The following is an 18,199-nucleotide window of genomic DNA, read 5'->3' as shown; positions in this document are numbered from 1 at the left end:
TGAGAAGATTACATAAGATAACACATGTTTCAGTGTCCAGCACACAGCAAGCACATGGTTTTAAGTGTATGGCTCTAGAGTTAGACTGGGAGTTGAAATCCCGCCTCCACCACTTACTAGCTGTGTGCCTTTGGCAAAGCCATGTGACTTCTCTGGGCCTCAGCTCTCTCATCTTTAAAAGTGCTTGATAATAATACATGTTTCATAGGACTTTGAGGGTAAAATTAGCGAATTCATGTAATTATTTTATTACCTAGCACATAGTAAACGTTCATTAAATGAATAACTACTGTTATTAATATTTTCTAGTCATTATCCTCTAATCATTTTTAAATATTCTTGTGATGATTATTTTCATTTTAGATCTTGGATTGCATATTCCTATGACAAAGGAATATCTATATACTGTTATAGACTTCACAGCTCCTAGCTCTATGCCAGACCCAGACGTACTTAATTAAACAGCTAACAAATCATCTCACCCAGCCTCCAATCATATCATTCTTTTATTTTCTTTTTAGCATTTAGCTGCTATTTTCTTATTCTTTGTTGTTGTTTTTATGGTCTGCACTCCTCTTACCTCTAAATAGAATGGAAATTCCATAAGAGCAGAGACTGTCTTGTTCACAGCTGTATTCCTGGAGTCCTGAAGAGTGGCTGACACATGATAAAATAGCATGCATTTTATATATATGGCAGTCTGGCTCTAGAGTCTGAGCTCTTAACTGCTACAGCATGCTGAATATAGCAGGTGCTCAAAAAATAATTTATGGATACATGAGTGAATGGTCATCTTTTAGTCATCTCATTAACCCTCTCTGTTGTATTTAACACTGCTAATATTCTCTTTCTCTGTCTCCTCCATGGGCTTCTCTTCCTCAATCCCCTGTCCCCCTTCCTTTACCTACTGGTGTTCTACAGAATTCCATTCTGTGTCAACTGCTCTTTTTTACCACATGCTCTCCTTGGGTCATATTTAGAATCATGATTGAATGACCATATTTTATGCTGATGAGTCCCAGGTCTACCATAAATCTCTAGTGTTGATTCTCCCAGAGGGACAGAATTAAATGTTCTTAGCTTCCTGGACAGCACCATTTGAGCATCCTTTAGGCACCTCAAACTCAACAAACACAAAGTTGACTTCATCTGCTATAGGTACAATCAAGTTAGTCTCAGCCAGTCTGTGGAGAGGGTGCCGTTTCATTTTCTCCCCAAAATCTGCTCCTCCCACTTCCCCAATCTCAGTCAATGTCACCACCATTTAGCCAGCCTTCAAGGCCAACAACCTGGAAATCACTTTAGAATTTTCCTCCCTCTCCTCATAGCCAATCTATGACCAACTCCTGTGGATTCTACCTCTTAAACAGTTCTTCAGTCCATCCCTCCTCTTTATTTCTGCTCCCAACAGGACTTCTGAACCTCCTTCCAAGAATATATATTGCAATAGTGTCCTAACTACTGTACCTGTCTCTGGTCTTGCTCCCTCAAATCCATTTCTGAATACCACCAGTGTGATCTAACTACAATAAAATTTTGTTTGCTCTATGCTACACTCTGTAGTGGTTCTGCCATTCACTGCCTTCAGGATAAAGTTCCCGCTTGTTAAAAATCAACCTTGAGGGACCTCCCTCATGGTCCAGTGGTTAAGAATCCGTCTTCCAATGCAGGGGACGCAGGTTTGATCTCTGGTTGGGAAACTAAGATCCCACATGCCGTGGGGCAACTAAGCCCGTGCACGCCACAACTAGAGAGAAGCCCACACGCCTCAACGAGGGGCCTGCGCGCTGCAGCAGAGGATCCTGTGTACCGCAACTAAGACCCGACGCAGCCAAAAATAAAATAAATATTCTTAAAAAATCAACCTTGATCTGGCCCTTGACCACATCCCAAATCTACATCAAGCCCCTTCCCTACTCCCAACCTTCACCATCACCTATGCTTCAGAAATGGCCAGTTGGCCAGTTCACTGCATTTCCCCAGCAAAGCCCACATATAGAGCCCCGTTTTTCTCCTTGTGGAGTAGGGATCAGGGAAAGCCAGTCAACTCGAGAGTAGAGGAAACGTTATGGCAGCTTTTCAGTCCCCTAGTTTCTTCTTGAAGCCCAGCTGCAGCCCTGCCATTTCATTTCTCCAGACACTCCAAGAGCTTTATAATTCAGTCCCTTTATTCACTACTGCTGGCTCAAGTTGATGTCTGTTATTTGAAACCAAAAGAGTTCCAACAAATGCACTGATGAACTGAAAGAAAAGGCATCTATTTACATGAGATGATTTGCATGAGAGGAAGGAAAGAGCCCCATCACAAGAAGAGGGAGAGGACTGGGGAGGCTGGCCCGGCCAGGCCCAGGGATTCATGTCTGAGCAGTGAGTGCAGCAAGAGAAGCTGCAAACAGATGATGAAGCCTCTATTTTACAAAGTCTCCCTCCTGAAGAAGCAAAGCTTTTGTGTCCAAGTGACAAAGTGAGTGCCACACAGGGCAGAGCCTTCTCCCTGTTCTGGGAGGGATGCAGCCCAGCTGTGGCACATTTTGGGTTCCAGGGAACACGGAACTGCTCTGACATCCCAGGCTGGATGGCTGGGGATCACTGAAAGATGGCATTCTTGGCACAGCCCTCAGAGTTATCACCATGGACACCAGCAGCATGGGTGTGGAAAGGCACCCTCCCCAAATGGCTCAGGGGGCAACAAATGTCATTGTGGGGAGGTGATGAGAGCACAGGAAGAAGACGTCATGAATGCCCCTTGGTAACTGTGGTGGACAGACTGGTTTGCAATACACCCACTGGGGAATCCCAAAAATAACTGAATGAGACTTGAATGGGGGCACTCAAGCCTCTGAAACGTGAAGATGTGAGATAAATTCAACAAAATGTGGGTTATCACCATCCATAGGCCCCCACTGCAACCCAAAGGCCAGGGAAATCTGAGGAAATTGAAGTTCATGGTATTAGATCTACTTAAAAATTTTTGTAAGTGAAGGAATAAAATAACCTAGGAAAACTAAGATGGAGTTACCTATGGGACTTTCCTTCAAAGCCTTGTCTAGAACTCACAAGATGTTTATGAAATGTCATCCACTAAAAGAAACAGTTTATAATTTAGTGTGCTGAGATTTCCTATTAATTCAGCAAAGTAGAAGGGGACAACAGAAAGCTTATATTCCAGGATTACAAGTCAGAAAGTCCCCTTTATAAAATTAGGGTCTCTGGGTAGTTAGCCACAGAGATCTTGTCAATTATTCTTGAGCTCATTTGGGAAAGAAGTAGACTGACATTTTTATAAGCTTAGTTTTAATTCTGCATTTCACATGGAGTGCTTGACCCAGTTGTGAAATGACACACTTTCCATAGCCTGGTTGGGATTAACCTGACTGAACATATAGCAAATCAATTCACCCAAGGAATGGATGTCAACCTAGCCTTAAAGAGAAACTTTCCTCTAAAGAAAACTTTGTACTAAATTCAACTTGATACTTATACAACTTTCATGATCGTCAATTCTTTTCCATTCTTATAAGTGATGATACTGAGTTTCAAACTGAAGCTGATGAGTTATAAAAATCTCCATTTAAAACATTCTAACTATGTTTACAGATATTTTTATGACACCCAGGAGACATGAAATGCAGGACCATTAGTTCACTGGAAGATGAAGACTTGGGGAGTTAAAATGTTTCTCAAACATAAATTTTCAAGTAAATGAAATCCAGAAATCAAACTTCCTATATGATAGGAATTGTTCAAAGCAATTAACAAAATATGAGATAGATATAATTTTTTCCCTATGTCATAGATGAAGAAATATAAGCATGGAGAGCTTAAGTAACTTGCCTAAGAGCTCACAGCTAGTAAGTAGCAGGGCAGGGATTTAAGGCAAACTGACTAGAGAGAACACATGTGATAACCAGTGTAAGTATACAGCTTCCCAGCTTCGGCTACTTCCCTTCTTTAGCTGGTATGTGTATCTTTGGGCTGTTTGGTACCAACTCTGATCCCATCTATATGTGACCTTATCTTTCAAGCATCTAAGCCCTTCTCTAGCAAGTCTCACTGGCTTAGCTTGGATTAGTGTCTTCACTGTGGGTTTTTTACTTTAACACAACCAAGCAATTCCTTAATTCTCAGCAGACACTGACTGGGTCCTGGGTGTCCTAATTTAACTCATTTCTGGTACTATCTACCTGGACATAGCATCAGATCCCACAGGTTAAGGGCTCTGTCCAAAAGACTCCCTCGACCCCACCCCCAAACTTCAGATGCCAATCACAAGTCCAGGTTGTCACCTGTGCATCTGACCTGCTAGCTAGAGATCCTCTGATCTCCTGCAACCGAATCCTTGGGTTCGATTAACTTGCTAGAGCAGCTCACGTAAACATTTTGCCTCCTAGATTACTGGTTTATTATGAAAGGATATAACTCAGGAACAGCCAGATGGAAGAGATTCACAGGACAAGGTATGAGGAAGGGGCTCGGGTTTTCCAGGCTCTCTTGGTGCACCAGTCTCCCAGCACCTCCATGTGATCACCAATCTGGAAACTCCAAATCCCGTCCTTTTGGGTTTGTTTGTTTGTTTCTTTTTCCACACCGCACAGCTTGTGGGATCTCAGTTTGCTGACCAGGGATTGGGCCATGGCAGTGAAAGCATCGAATCCTAAACGCTAGACCACCAGGGAACTTCCCCATCCTTTTGGGGTTTTGTGGAGGCTTCGTTACATAGGCATGTCTGATGAAATCTTTGGCCATTGGCAAATAATTCAAGCCCCAGTTCTTCTCCCCTCCCCAGAGGTGGGGGGGCGGGGCTGAAAGTTCTGACCCACAAATTACCTGGTCTTTTCCCCTGGCAATCACCCTCCATCCTTAGGTTCTTTCCAAAAGTCACTTCATTAATATAAACTCATGTGTGGTTCAAAAGGGTTTGTTATGAGTATTAAGACACCTTTATCACTTAGGAAAGTCCAAGGGTTTTAGGAGCTCGGTGCCAGAAAGGGGGACAGAGACTGAATATATATTTCTTATTATAAATCACAAACATCACAGTTTTCATGTTTAAGTTGTCAGGACATTAACTGGAAAACCACTCGAATGCACCTGCTACATCTCAATGAGTTCTTTACAATCAAGACTTGAAAAACAACCACAGGCAATAATATTAGGGAAGCAGAAGTGGAGGATTACCAGTATTGATTACCTACTATGCGCCAGGCACTAAAAGTTCTAAATGCATTACCTCATTTATCTTTGTAACAACACAACAACTAAATGAGGTCAAAGACTATCAAAGGGTCAATCAGAACAATCAACAGTGTTAAAGAACAATGACAATATGAGATATTAGAAGACCGCAACAGCCTAAGAGGATTGAGCATAGAAAGATGGTCCACGGGAAAAGCCTCAAAAAAATGGATTTAAATTTTTCTTAATTTATATTTTGAATGGGTATTATATGCAAAATTCAAAAGGTACATAAGAGGGTTTTTTTGTTTGTTTTATATAGTCAAAATAGTTTATTGATTGGGACGATAAACTTTTTTTCATAAGAGTTTTGTAATGGACATTTGTCATTTGTGTCTGCCCCACATCTTTTCTTTGTAGTTCTTCTATATTATGAATTCTCCTTTCCACAGATAGAAACAAACAAAGACAACACATATCCTAAAACCCTTTGCTGCTAGGATATAGACATGTGACTATATTCCAACAAACCCCAAACTTAAGCAAGACTTGGGATACAGGTGAAAACTTACAGATACACTATTCTCCTAGTAAGTATGGCCCTGGGGCATTTGCTTTTCTGCAGGAACCGCAATGGGGATACTGGTGCTCAGTCCACGTTTTATAGATGTTGAGCATCCCTTGGCAGCCACAGCAGGATTTCTGCTAGAACACCCCTGTGGTGTGTTTGGACATTTGTGATGTAGTTGGACATTTTTCCTGGCTGCTTTGCTTCTGACTGTATGACATGCAGGCTTTGTCTGTTGGCCCTCCCAGAAATTCTAGTTAATACTGTGCAATAAATTTTTACTGAAACTAGCTGGAATGAATTCTTTCTTTGAAAGAGGTCCCAAGGTATTGGGAATCTGGGATGGACTAGGTGACCTGGTTGGATAAGAAAGCAGTAAGGATGCAATACAGGTAAAACACTGGCACCCAGTAGTAAAAGAGTCATGAAAACTATTGCAATACAAGTTAGGATGATACTGTTTCTTCCTCAGTTTAGAGAGATGCATCAATAGATTGTATCTCAGGATGTCAAAATTAGAGTGAGCCCAGCCCCACACCCCAACCTCCCCCGTTAGGCAGAATTTATAGAGCAGGAAGAAGAACCTGCCCTACATCTCTTGGGCTTCTCAAAGAAATCAAGGATGTAAAAGGGCGTCAGAGAGATGATTTGGAGAAAATGATTGAGGAGATCTTTTTTTGAAGAGGCTTCTGCTCTGCTTTAAGTCCTCTCTCCTTTGGACAAAGGGTTGGGGGGGAGGGGTGATAGGTGCTATCTCCCAACCTCAAGCCTAGTGAGAGAATTTCCAGTAGACCACAGGGTAAGTTATGAAATGAAGCCCCCTGCAGCTGGAAGACATAGAGGACCAGGGTCTGACTAATGACCAAGAAAGCGCAATCAAGTCATAGACTGAAGTCCAACTCCTCCATCAAAATACAGAATGTTTAGAAGGGCTGGTTAAGTGCTCTGGAGATAGAGGAACCAGGAGGGCTGCTACATTGCAATCATCAGGCACTCCCGGAGTTTGCTGGGGCAGGGGATGAGATTTCCCATAACTACATATGGGTTAAAAAGGAGAAAGCGTTGGATCCTAAGGATAGGTCTTTTTAGAAGGACCTTGGCAATAAAAGCTGAGCATGCACTGCTGGATATCCAGGGGCTGAGGAAAGAGTTGAAAGGAACCATCCAGAATAGAGATACATCCACTGGAATCGAGGGAACTGCAGGAGAGGCGGCCTGTAGGGAGCATCCAAAATTCCTATGCAAGTGCCCTGAGAGATAAATCGGCTTGAGCCATCCTACAGGCCCCCCAGGGGTCACCAGCTTTAATCATCTGCAAGGCCCAGAGAACACAAAGCCACCAGATCAAGTCATAACTCACTTGCCTCTTTCCCTCTCATCTCTACCCTACCTTCAACCTGAGAGAAAAAGAAAATGACAGCTAGCAGGTAGAGGTGAAGGTAGTCAGGGAGAGCAGGAAAAGCCAGAGAAGCTGTCAGAAGTTCCATCCGGAGGTAGAGGAATACCACCTTCTCCTCCTTCATCGCTGAATGAAGTTGAAAGAGTTGGTGGTAAATATAAAATTGCATTTTGATTATATCATGAGTTGTGTTCATATTAGTCCATGGCTCCCAGTAGCAAAACACCAAAATGATCAGCTATAGTCACACAGAATGAAATGCCAGTGAAAGCAAGGCTCTGGCGGGTGGAGAAGGAAGGAATAAAAAGGCTCTGAGGTGAGTAATTCCATTTAACTGTACGATAAAATTTAAAGAAAAAAATCACAAGTTTAAATTCTCACTTCAGAGCATGGTCAGTGAATGAGAAAGGTTCTGTGACTTCCCTAAAATACTCTTTTATTTCTTGCAGGCACTGAGCTAATGAAGCTGAAAAGTCAGAGGCAGAGACGGAGTCTGAAGATCGATGAATTACAAAACAGATTGAATTCAAGTCTCACCGGGTCTTTCAGGGAATTTATCGAGAAAAAGTGGTTCTTCCCCTGAGTACTGGAATGGACATATTTTGGAGGTGTCAGATAGCCCCAAGAATCTAAAGCCCGAGAACTCACAGAGCTTCCTGGACCAACAAAAGCAGCCCCTCCTCCCATTCTGATGAGGCTGGTCCTGCCCTGTTCAAAGACACCAGCTTCCCTCGGTGGTCACCTTGCAAGGGGATGTCCTCATGGCCCACCCCTACCTCTGTTCATTGACTCCAGACCCAAAGCTAGAGGCTGATTCTAGCACGCCCTGAAATCAAAATCAGACCTAGGAAGAGAAGGCAGACACACCAAAAGCATTGCAGGATTATGGGAAAGTATTCTGAGAGTGTTAGGAAGAGAAGGTCAGAATTTTAGATTGGATCAAGCTCATCTTAAAGGTGCCCCCACCGAAAATTCTGGATACAATGTGCTAGATTAAACAACTGGAAGAGGTGTCAACTTCTTGACTGGTTGTCTGAGACTGAGTCTCAGTGGCGGCCTGTGCATGTGAAGTTCAGATGCCATACATACCTTGATGGAACATACAGAAGGGAATCCAAAGACTTACAGAGACAGGAATATGACAGTGGATTTATAATACCTTTTAAAATACCTGAACTACTCACCCAGTTTCAGAAGAAAAGTCCTCTGATGAGAAGAGCATGAGCATGCCTGAAAGTACTTGCCTGCTGTAGGCCAGGGATGATAGCAGGAGCTGCCTCCACGGGAAAAGGTTTCCTGAAGGAGTAGATGTCAGCTTTAACCTTCACAGTGGGTCCACATGCCTGAAATAAGCAGAAGGCTTACGTGTGATTATCAGAAGGATTTGATTCTTAGGGATATTGGAGAGTGCGTAATAGATTGTAGGGTCTTTGCGGCTGAAATACATGGATACCAAAGTGTGACTAAATTTGTATAACAACAACAATAACAAAATCTAAGTTTGGGGAACAGGGGCTGATTTTTGTCACGAAGATAGAGAGTCACAGTCCTTTACCCAATTCCCAGACCCAAGTCACTTAAAAGACCCTTGGAAAAAGGGGACACAAGACACTCTTTAGGAGCAACCCAGCAATGGCACCACAGGTGTACACCAATGTCTTCCTCCTCCAGCAGGGGCACCACAGGTGTACATCAATGTCTGCCTCCTCCAGCACTGGCACCACAGGTATACACCAATGTCTTCCTCCTCTAGCAGGGGCACCACAGGTGTACACCAATGTCCCCCTCCTCCAGCAGGGGCACCACAGGTGTACACCAATGTCCCCCTCCTCCAGCAGGGGCACCACAGGTGTACACCAATGTCCCCCTCCTCCAGCAGGGGCACCACAGGTGTACACCAATGTCTCCCTCCTCCAGCACTGGCATCACAGGTGTACACCAATGTCCCCCTCCTCCAGCAGGGGCACCACAGGTATACACCAATGTCTCCCTCCTCCAGCACGGGCATCACAGGTGTACACCAATGTCCCCCTCCTCCAGCAGGGGCACCACAGGTGTACACCAATGTCCCCCTCCTCCAGCAGGGGCACCACAGGTGTACACCAATGTCTTCCTCCTTCCCTTTAACAAACGCACTTGGAGCCACATACTAGGGTAACTGGGCCCTGGGAAAAGGGCTTATATTGGTCTTTCAGGATTTTTATTATTATTCCTAGCTGATGCTAATATCTGGAGGTTCCAAATGCCATGTGCAGTTCTCTGATTGGTGTAAGGGAGTTTATGGAATACAGGTGCTAGTGCGGCTCACCCACAGTAGGACCATTTATAGTGATCCTAGTGGATCCTTGAATCCCCTCTATAGTTATTTCCTCAGTTCTTGAGTGCTTAGTTGTAGCCAAAGTACTGACAGAATAGACATACTGGGTCCCTGACCAGTGATGTGTTACAATGGTAGGAAGGGTCAAGTCAGGGGGTTAAATACACAGAAGTTGAAGTCAGACAACACGGGTTCAAATCTCAGTTACTGCTGAAGACCTTATGCAAGCTTCTTGTATTCTCTTTGGCTCAATTTCCCCCATTTGTAAAATGATAGTTCTTACTTATAGCATTATTATAAAGATGAAATGAGTTAACATGTATGTACAGTGCCTGGAAAATAGTGTTTGCTATTATTATCTTCCTTGCTTTATCAAGTATATATTTATGCAGTTAACTGATTTTCTATTTTATTTCCTTCTGCTTTTCTCCTACTATTTTATATAGACTATATTAATGATGGTTAACCTTAAAACTTAGTCCAGAGATCATAGAATAACAAGATGGGCTTGTTACTAAGCTTGAGGAGGAATGCTCATTTCTCAGCAATCCTGGACTTGGAGTCAGATTCAGGGACTGCTAAGACTTTAGGGCTCTCCTTTTGGAGAGAGGGTGAGCACGTACTCACTTTTTTTTTTTTTTTGGGGGGGGGGCCTCATCGCGTGGCATGCGGGATCTTAGTTCCCTGACCAGGGATCGATCTCACGCTTCCTGCAATGGAAGCATGGAGTCTTAACCACTGGACCGCCAGGGAAGTCCCTGTCCTCACTTTTATAAGGAATGGTGGCATTATCTCAGGCTATGAGAAACTTCATGGCTTAAAGGTAGATTTTCTATGGGTGCTTTGCTGAAAAAATATTATGACTATAGTGAATGTTCAATAATATTCATGTATAGGTATCCAGTTAGTTCTATTGAATTCTGATGGTAGTATTAAAGTACAGAGTTCATGTAATAGTAACTTGTTTAATATCATTCCAATGTGTTTTTTCAAACACCACCAAGCAATTCTCCAGTTCTCAGCAGAGACTGACTGGGTGTCCTACAAATTTAACTCAATTCTGACACTATCTACCTGCAGACAGTGTCAGATCCTACAGGTTAAGGGCTCCGTCCTGTATGGCTGCTTCCATTTCAGATGCCAATCATGAGTCTACGCTGTCACCTGTGCTTCTGGCTGACTAGCTATAAATCAAAGGTCCCCACTACCCCCTCCTCAGGTTTGATTAATTACTAGAGCAGCTCACAGAACTCAGAGAAATATTTGCTTATGTTTATAGTTCAATATAAAGGATATTATAAAGGATACAGATAAACAGCCAGATGAAGAGGTCCGAGCTCAGGAACTGGGGTGCACCACCCTCCTGGCATGTGAATGTATACATCAACCCAGAAGTTCATTAAATCTTGTTGTTCAACAGCTTCTATAAGGCGGAATTTTTATAAGGGGAGGGCACACCGCCACATTTCCCTGTCTAGAGGTCAGCGGGTAGAGCTGAAAGCTCCGACCTTCTAATCACAAGTTTTCCTGGTGACCAGCCCCATCCTGAGGCTATCTAGGGGTCCCACCCTAAGCTACCTTATTAGTAAAAACACAGGTGTGCTCAGAAGGGGTTCCTTATGAACAACAAAAGACTCTCCTATCACTCAGGAAATTCCAAGGGTTTTAGGAGCTCTGTGCCTGCAACCAGGGATGAAGACCAAATATATACTTCTTAACGTAGATCACAATATCACATACACCCCAATGTTTATAGCAGCATTATTTACAATTGCCAAGATATGGAAGCAGGCTAAGTGTTCATCAACAGATGAATGTATAAAGAAGATGTGGTATATATACATATACACACACAGACACACACAGACACACACAGACACACACACACACACACACACACACACAATGGAATACTACTCAGCCATAAAAAAGAATGAAATTTTGCCACTTGCAACAACATGCATGGACTTGGAGGGTATTATGCTAAGTGAAGTAAGTCAGACAGAGAAAGACAAATACTGTATGACATCACTTATATGTGGAATCTAAAAATTAAAACAAACTAGTGAATATAACAAAAAGGAAACAGACTCACAGATATAGAGAACAAACTAGTGGTTACCAGTGGGGAGAGGTGGTGGGGGGCAAGACAGGGATAGGAGATCAAGAGGTATAAACTATTACGTATTAAAAAATAAGCTACTAGGATATATTGTACAACATAGGGAAGGTAACCAATATTTTATAATATAAATGGAGTATTACCTTTAAAAATTATAAATCACTATGTTATATACCCGTAACTTATATAATAACGTACATCAACTATACCTCAGTAAAATAAAAAATCACAATATCACAGTCATCCATTTCATTAGATCGTAAGCTCCATGAAGATCCATTTTCTCTCTTGTTCACCACAGTATCCCCAGAGCTAGTGCAGGTTTCTCTGTACATGGGATTCTCTCAATAAACATTGGCATAAATGACTCAATTTTGAATACAATAATTGTATTGTTAATTATCTATTGCTAGATAACAAACTGCTTCAAATTTAGAAACTTAGAACAACACACATTAATTATCTCATGGGTCCTATAAGTCAGGAGTCCAGGCAAGACTTTGTTGGGTCTCTACTCCAGGGTCTCATCTGAAAGCTGCAATCACAGTCTTGGCCAGGGCTGCAATCTTAGCTCAAGGTTTGACTGGGGAAGGATCCACTTATAAGCTCACACGATTGTTGGCAGAATTCAGCTCCTTGAGGGTTGTTGGACTGAGGGCCCCGGTTCCTTGCTGGCTGTCAGTTGAAGTTACCTTCAGTTCCTGCCACGTGGGCCTCTTCACGGGGAGGTTCATAACATGGCCACTTGCTTCATCAAAGCCAGCAAGGAAGAGGGTCTTTTAGTATAACGGAAATTAAAATCCTATGTAATAAACTGATGTACATGTAATCACATACATTCCATTACCTATTGATTAGAGACAAGTCACAGGACCTACCCACACTCAGAGGGAGAGAATTATACAAGAGCATGGATTCTAGTAGGCAAAGATCATTGGGGTCACCTTACAATCTGTCTGCCTCTGTGATTCACCAAATACCCTTATCAAATCAGCTAAGCTGTAGCCATTCTCTAAAGAAGGCCAGACAGTTAATGTCTATGAAATGCCAGAGAGTTCTCATTAGCTCAGCCCTTATTACCCAAGTCCCAGCTACTGTCAAGTTACACAGGGAAGCAAAGGTCATCTTAAGATAAAAATATTCACTAATATCAAACTGGCTCCCGCTCGAAAAACACTTCTCCTCTTAATGCTAGTACATGTCCTCTTACACCTCATTTTGCCAGAGTGCCTCCTGCTAATTATGTGAGTCTGCAATGCAAATACAATCAAAACCAATTGCACGGGCACTTCAAAAGAAAATTATTTGAATTATCAGAGGCTTAGGAGAGGCCCTTGGGAAAACTGATGAAGCTCTCAATAATTTTGTAAAAATATTCTTATTTGGATCATGTTGGGAAATTTGAGTATGAAATATTATGTATCCTGCTGTCATACCATTTTTGGAAAAATATTATGAAAAAATGTCAGCAAAATATTTTTCTTCATTCTAAGAAAGTTGCCTAGATGCAAAATAAAATAACCTAACCTTAAATATAAGAGAAAATAGCATAGTCCCATAATTTTATTTTATTTTTATTTGGATCTCTTGTGGCCTGGGTTCAAATCCTAGCTATGTCAATTACTAGCTGTGTGATAGGCAAGTTAGTTTTTCGGTGCCTCAGATCACACATCCGTAACATGGAGATGCTAGTAATAATAGTACCTAAATCACCTTGTACTTCATTTGACCCTAACGACAACCCAGGAGGCCAGTGTTGAGGCAGGTGCCTTGACAGGGTTAATGACTGTGATTGGGTAAGATGACCAGAGGTCCCTTTTTTTGCCTCCAAAATGCTGGGCTTCAGCAGCATGAACCAGAGTGGCCAACTAATTAAGGTCAGGGGAATCCACACATTTAGGATAACCTCCTCATCTAAATGGTTTTTGAAAAAGTCCATCTAACATGAATCCACATAAAGACCAGATGATATACAGTGCACCTCACAAGATATAAGAGCATTTAAGTAACTTTCAGAAGGTCAATAGATTAAAAGTGGTGTATTCAGAGCCAGGTGTAACTAACTCCAAAGCCCACTTTGATGCTTTTTTCATACCCTTCTCTTTGTACAGCCCCGTAGATAGCAGGATGAGCACCAGGGAAGAGTGGTCCAGAATGGGAGAAATGTCCAGCACTCAGAAAATAAGGGTCAGATCCATAGCCAACCCCAGAAAATCACTAGCCTTGCTTCCCCGCCCCCTCCTCTTCCTCAACTAACCCTTTCATTCCTTAGCTCTCTCCTCCCTTCCCCATACCGCTTGTGTTCCTCCAGGCTGCTGCTTAAGAAGGTTTTTGAGATCTCAAGGGTAGGAAAAAAGAAACAGTCTAAATCCAAAAAGCAAATAAACATTGCACCATCTTCCAGCTGTTCTATCTGAACAGAGAGAGGAACTCAAAGCAAGGCCCAGGAGTGTTGAGTTCATTTTCAAAGCACATATAGTGTTCATTCTTAATAAACCAATGGATGGAGTGAGACAGAATGTAGAGAGACTGAGGGAAGGGTCACTGCTTAACAGATCAATGCCACGAACAGAAGCAGCTGAGTCCACACGCATGCAAACAGATTGAGGTGCTGCTTGGGTCTAGGAAGGATCAACAGTACCTTTGGAACTTACGGTTCCGAGCATGAAGCCTGGCCTTCCCACTTGAAGCAAGTCACCGAGTCTCTTCTTCAGATGTGAGGTAGAGAATAATCAAACTCCTTAGAGGCCAAGCTGGGAATGGAAAAGAAAATGAAATGCTGAGATCCAAGTGGTATTGCCTTGGAAAATAATCATTGTGAGGGAAGGGAAGTATTATTCCATAGCTGGTGCTGGGTACAACCTGAAGAATGAAATGAATTCATGCCACTGTGGAAATATTTTGATTCCTCTTTGACTGAAACGAAAAGGACTATAGGTAACATGCTACATGGTATTGAATGGTAAGGCGTGAGAGGCAAATCTCATGAACAGAAGTACGCGGAGAATTCCAAATCCTGAGGGTATATTACTCTTCTCAGTACAGTGATGAAGGGGGATTAGAGAATATTTACACCCCAGAAACCTCAAAAAACAAGGAACAATAAATATCATCCAGGTGGGTCAACTATCTTAAGTTAAAAAATTCTTATCTCTAACAATCCTGCTCAATACAGTTTCAGTATTTAAGGGTAAAAAACTCTCCAGTATAGTTAACAATGTATTACACATTTGTTTAAACTCTTGAAAATAGAACCTTTGATCTTGAGTCTATAATGTCTACAAAGTTTGTAAGACATGTTTGTTACATACATTAGATTATAAATTATGTGTATTAGAATGTTAGTTAAATTAGATTTTCTCACTGTCTCAGATCACATTCCCTAGAAGCAGAGCCTGAGACAGGGTTTGGGGTGCATACAGTTTAGTGAAGGAGGACTCAGGAGAAAGAGTGAGGGAGAAGGACAGGGCAGAGGAGGAGCTAAGCACGGGGAGGATCTCAGCCAGAGATGAACTTCAGGATGATTCCACGGGGAAGCACGGCAGCATAAATAGCATCGCAAAGCTGATCCCACCTTGAGGCAAGGGGGCCAGCCTTTTGTACCCCATGTCAATCAGTCACTGGCTGCTGGTTATGACCCAGGCGTCGGGAGGGGCATAGGTGTAATTTCCTGGGTGGAGTGGCTCCCTTTGGGCTGAGGGCAATTCTTTGGAGAAGGATGTATCTGTGAATGCTTAGCAGCCCAAACTCACAGCACCTGGGGGATGGATGCACGAGTCAGGAGAAGGTATGTGGCCAGTGGGCCAGCAGCATCCAGTATACTCACAACAGCTGTGAAATAAACTCACCTGCCTGCGATAAGCAACCCCATACCTAGACCCTCCCTAGCCTTCTATTAAGGAATCTCATCACTATCAATATGGTATAGATTTCTTGGGGGTCAGTCACTGGTATTGTCTTTCTCCATTTAAGCCTGTTTGAAATAAATACTTTCTCTGGTAGAGTCAAATCTAAATATAATGGGGATCTTCATTTTTCCACAGACAAAAGCAATTCAAGATGGATAAGAGTAAATAACAATTTAAAAAATCAAACACTGAGAAACAGGAAGAAGATCTAATTAAATATTCATCATCATTCTCAAAGGAGGATGGTTTTTTAAGCCTGGATGTAAGGAAAAAATCATAAAGGAAAACATCAGCAGGTTTTACTGCATAAAAGCATAAAACTTCTAACCATCAGGGGAAAAACAAAACCAACTCTGCATAAACAAAATAAAAAGGTAAACAACAGAAAAGAATATTTCTGCAAATGTGCAAAAAAAATTCCTTGACAAATGATGGTTGCTAATTCAGCAAGGGTAAGATTTTCACAGCATGCTTATTGGCCAGATTCTGGAATAAAATCTGCACCCAGCAAAAGGGATTGAAAAGAGATTAAAATATCTTTTTTCAAGTGCCATACATGACCAGCTATAACCTTGGGCAGCTTACTTCATTGTTTTTTATCTCAGTTTCTTTATCTTTAATGTGGAGATAATAATAGTGTCTACCTCTTTTTTGTTATCATTCTTAGGGCTGCAAGAGCCAGACGTCCTACTAGGAATTAATTGTCCATACTTATAAAAAGAAGTGTTAGAAAGAGAAGAAGGAGCTACAGGGGGTGACACAGCAGAAGTATTAGGGAAGAGTAAGTGGAGATGGAGTTGACAGAATCAGGGCAGCATATCTAACTAGGCTCCACCACGCTCTGGCATGAAATTATCTTTGGCAGAGCTAAAGCTCTACAACTTAGGCCAAGGAGTTGTCAGAGGACCCTTGATGCCCATGGAGAATTCCTTCTTACCTACTTTGAGAGAGACAAGCTTTCTTTCTTCTTCTCTGGCTCCCTTGCCATTAGGTGCTGTCATACGACCAAATTCTAGCTTATGGAGTATGAGTGGGAGTGACGTGTGCCATTTCTGGGCACACACACATCATATTCATCTGTGTTCTCCATTCCTTTTCAACTGCTGGAAACTGGATGTGGTGACTTTACCTGGGCCACGCAGATGACAACAGACCCTAACACAGGGCAGAGCCACTAGATGGAAAGAGCTTGAGTCCCAGAATTACTCTGTGGAGCAGAGCCACCTAGAATACCCACACTGGATAGTTTCATGAGCAGAAAACAAACTTCCTTATTCATGCCACTAAATTACTGGCTCTTGTTACAATTAAGTCTACACTCATTCAGCAATGTTGAACTAAGTCTACTGATAAATGCCACTTAAAGCCTTTCCTATGGAAACACCCAAGGCACACCGGAACCGTGACCCTACCAACAAACAGCAGGAGACAATACATGTATGTGAAAGGCTACACATACAGTTTGAAGGCTGCTGCCAAAAGGGTTTGGCTCCAAACATTTCCCGTCTTGGCCTGCAATAGGGGCTGGCAAACTTCTGAAAAACAGGACAGATAGGAGATACTGTAGATGGCTTTGTGGGCCATACAGTCTCTGTTAAAACTGCTCTGCCTCTTTGTAGCACAAAGGCCATCATAGGCAATACCTAAACGAATGGGCATGGCTGTGTTCCAATTAAGTGATTATTTACAAAAACAAGGTGTAGGCCATATTTGGCCTGCAAGCCATAGTTTGCTGACTCCTGACCAGAAGGACCCCTGGAATTCCTGTTGTTAGAGAATCATTTGTTTGGCCTATACTTAGCAGAGTCTTATTAAAATGTACACATAGGCAGTAAACCAAACCGTAAAAGGTGGCATTGTTTGTAGCCTTACACTGTACCTGATTGTCTTGAAGAAGCTATATTATAATGCATTTGACATTCCTGATCAAGAGCCTAAAGTTAACCATTTATAAAAATGATGGGTGTCATATTTAATCAAATATTAACTCTTTAACTGCCCAGTTTAAAATTTTCTAGACTAGATAAGCATCAATTTAACAGGACAATATTGAAAATGCTCCTATCAATTTTATTTAGGATACTACTAGCTTTTCAAGATGGTGCCGAAAGTGAGGAAGGAAACCCCTGTCCCTCCCAAAGCTGAAGCCAAAGCAAACACTTTGAAGGCCAAGAGAACGGTGCTAAAAGGTGTCTTTAGCCACGCAAAAAAAGATCCACACCTCACCTACCTCCTGACAGCCCAAGATACTGCAGCTTGAAGGCAGCCCAAATATGCTTCGAAGAGCACCCCTAGGAGAAACAAGCTGGACCACTACACCCGTTACGCTCTCTCTGACCACCAAATCAGCCTTGAAGAAGACAGAAGACGACACCCTGTGTCCTTTGTGGGTGTCAAGGCCAACAAGCACCAGATCAACCAGGCTGTGAAGAAGCTCTGTGACACTGACGTGGCCAAGGTCACACCCTGATCAGGCCTGATGGAGAGAAGAAGGCATATGTTCGACTGGCTCATGACTATGATGCTTTGGATGTCGCCAACAAATGGGATCATCTCAACTGAGTCCAGCTGGCTAATTCTAAATATATATATATATATATATATATATATATATATATATAAAATATATATATATAAATATAGATACATATATATACATTCACCATGAAAAAAGATATCTCTAGAGAAAGTTATGATTGAGTCATTGATT

The 18,199-nt window shown here is 42.2% G+C and overlaps 1 pseudogene across 1 annotated transcript; it reads left to right on the top strand.

Moving 5' to 3' along the window:
- Window positions 1-702: 702 nt before the first annotated feature.
- On the top strand, window positions 703-18,076 carry LOC309640406 (large ribosomal subunit protein uL23 pseudogene; annotated as a pseudogene). Its single transcript has one exon. The product of its transcript is annotated as a large ribosomal subunit protein uL23 pseudogene (transcript).
- Window positions 18,077-18,199: the final 123 nt, after the last annotated feature.

The sequence above is a fragment of the Balaenoptera physalus genome (genome assembly GCF_965194825.1).
Source record: "Balaenoptera physalus genome assembly, chromosome: 13".
NCBI classification, from domain to species: domain Eukaryota; kingdom Metazoa; phylum Chordata; class Mammalia; order Artiodactyla; family Balaenopteridae; genus Balaenoptera; species Balaenoptera physalus.
Note: the sequence above shows the minus strand (reverse complement) of the source record. Positions and strands in the feature narration are given on the sequence as shown.